At 33.5% G+C, this 2,697-nt stretch overlaps 1 non-coding gene across 2 annotated transcripts; it reads left to right on the top strand.

The window, feature by feature from the left end:
- The first annotated feature begins 524 nt into the window (after positions 1–524).
- Positions 525–2,440, top strand: LOC101298285. 2 transcript variants are annotated; one of them, XR_184080.1, is made up of 3 exons: positions 525–1,430; positions 1,722–1,891; positions 2,272–2,440. It is a non-coding gene; the product is annotated as an uncharacterized LOC101298285 (transcript). The 2 variants fall into 2 exon arrangements; XR_184079.1 differs by having other exon boundaries at positions 525–1,891.
- The last annotated feature ends 257 nt before the right edge of the window (positions 2,441–2,697 follow it).

Here is a 2,697-nt window from a genome sequence, read left to right as displayed (position 1 = left end):
AATTGAAGTGAGTTTCATATTCTGATACTGTAGAGACTTCTTTCACCTTTGTCGAGAATAGGTAACAAACTGGAGTTGTTATTGGAAAATTCAGCTCTTGGTCAGATGGTAATCATAATTGTGCATTCAACCAACTGTGAGTTGTCAAAGTAAGTGCCACTTACAACGTAAAAGCTGAACTAGCTTCACGAAGCATGAAACTGAGCTTCACTCTTGTATTTAATTTTTTGTTATATTCGTGGGTATATTTTTTCTCTTAGGAAAAAGCATGATCTTTTGTTTCAATATCATAATAGGAATTGATAGTTGGAATTTTGGGACTTGAGATGTATCAGTACACTTTGGTGTAGGTTGAGGTAATTTTCTGAATTGTGCTTCCATCAGATTAATGATTTCTCTAAATTTTCCACTATTCCTTGTTTAGTTGTAGAATTTGATTGTGTGTTTGAAGGATTTGTGAGTGGGTTTGTTTCTGTTTGAATTCAAATGTCTCTCTAACTATTTTTTGTTTTTTGTTTGTTTTTACACGTCTGTTTCAAATTGTATATGCTATATAATAACGAGGCATCGTTGTAAACAGACTAACTTGAATTGCATATTGGTTGTTGGGAGACCTGTCTAGACTGGGTTCAATCTAATTGCTAACTTGGTAAGCATTTCTTTAGTATTATATGTTCTGAGTTCTCTACTATGATTGTGAAGAGTCTTAGTTAACTATATCATCTTATCTTGAGCAAACTTTGGTGATCAAGATTACTACATACTCTCCCCTTTGATTAGGTTGCATGAATTGTATCCTCAATCTGATAAACGTATTTGGTCATATATGAGACTCTCGAAGATGTCACTAGCATCCAAGTAGCTGCTGGTATTGAGCTTAAATAAATCTACAGCCAAGACTAGCATTTCTGTATCATTTACTCTTTGTCATACTATTTGTAAATGAAATACTTGCATTGTCAACTTCAGGCTTTCTTTATTGGAATATTATAAGTGGAAGGAAGCGGTGAAAGGAAAATGAAGTGAAATTATGAATTGCAGTTTATGCCTCATTAATAGCTATATTCATCTCTTTCTTATCTGTCATAGTTATCTATATTTGGTTGGAGTAGACTTGAAGTCAAAATGAGTAGATACGTAGACCACTATCTGTTTGCAGTTGTTTTCCCGCAATGCATAAACCACTCTTTAATAGTTGTTTGTTAATTGACATTATATATAACAGAGTATATATTTTATTTATGGATTAACAGTAATTTTCAGCATCTCTCCTTATCAAAAATTTCATTCATGTGTTTGTCATTGCTTACTTTTGATGCAGGTCAAGCGTCTTGGTCATGAATTATGTTAATCACTTGATCTTGTAGGAATTGTTTGAAATCAGTAGTTATGGATTTAGACTAGCAAAAGATATGGCATATACAATGCAGGTATTATAAGTCTTCCCCTGATTCCATGTTATACGAGATGATTGTTTCTTGTTTTTATAATCCCTCCCGTTTATGTTCCCTCTATGTATAATCAAATTGCTTACAAGAAAATGGAGATAGGATTATTCATGAATAAACCAGATATTGTCTTATGTTGCCTCTTCTACGTAATAGATAATAATGCAAACTTTAGGTACATAAATGAGTATATATGTGCCCATTTTTCATTCTTGTATGTTGCTGCATTCTCCTTAACAGTAAATTAATTTGCTTTGTGTTTTTCATTTGCAGAATGGTGTTGGGTTGTCAAACTGAGGGGTGCATATCATTTCTCAAATTGAAGAAATCTCTTCTCCAGTGTTGATTTGCAATGGGGGAAGGGCCCATGTTTTGGGTACTCAAGTCTGCAGTCCAATGCAATGCTTATAACTTCGTTGACATTCCTCATCCTACTTTTAGCCGTGAGTCCATGATCCTGTTCCATTATCATTATCACACTACAAAAAATATAAGCAAAAACCAATTTTTTTTCCCACTGCAAAGCTATTATGATTATTATTGTCACACACTGGAAAGCTATTATTATTTGAATGACAATGTCCAATATGATGCAATGCACCCTGATATTCTAAGCCTTTTGCAATATGTAGTTAGAGAATATGTTAGTTTAAGCTTGAATTATATACTTCTATGTTCACAATATGTAGTCTTTTGCAACTGAGCAACTGGGTGTGTTATCAGATTCTGTGTTCAATTTAAGCATATGTTACACAAGAGAGATGTTGTTTGCTTTGTGTTTGAGGCAGTATGTATGACTCATAAATTTCTTTAACCTTGGAAGGTGTGGACAGCAGGAAACCTGCAGTTGGGGCTGAGACTTAGACGAGTCTGGAGGCACAGTGATCATGGCAATTATGATTCAATTGGTAACAGAGAAGTTCTCAGTTAATATGAAGCTGTCTGATGAGGTTATTAGTGAGCAGTAAGGTTATAACATTTTGTGTGTAGATATAATGTTTTTCAATTCATGTTTGTAATTACTAACCTCTATTGCGTTTTCTCATGTGGAACCGAGAGATTTAATATAATGGTTATTATCAAAGAAACAATTTTACAGCTCCATGTTCTTGTATTAATAGTTTATGTGTAAGATTGGCATTTGACAGTCTTTATTGAATGTAATAGTTCTTTTTCAATGCGTTTGATTCCTTTTTGCACAGTTTTTGTCCCAAAAAAAAAAATCTGGCAAGCTAATATGCTTGCTAGA

The sequence above is a fragment of the Fragaria vesca genome, linkage group LG2 (genome assembly GCF_000184155.1).
Source record: "Fragaria vesca subsp. vesca linkage group LG2, FraVesHawaii_1.0, whole genome shotgun sequence".
Lineage (NCBI taxonomy): Eukaryota > Viridiplantae > Streptophyta > Magnoliopsida > Rosales > Rosaceae > Fragaria > Fragaria vesca.
Note: the sequence above shows the minus strand (reverse complement) of the source record. Positions and strands in the feature narration are given on the sequence as shown.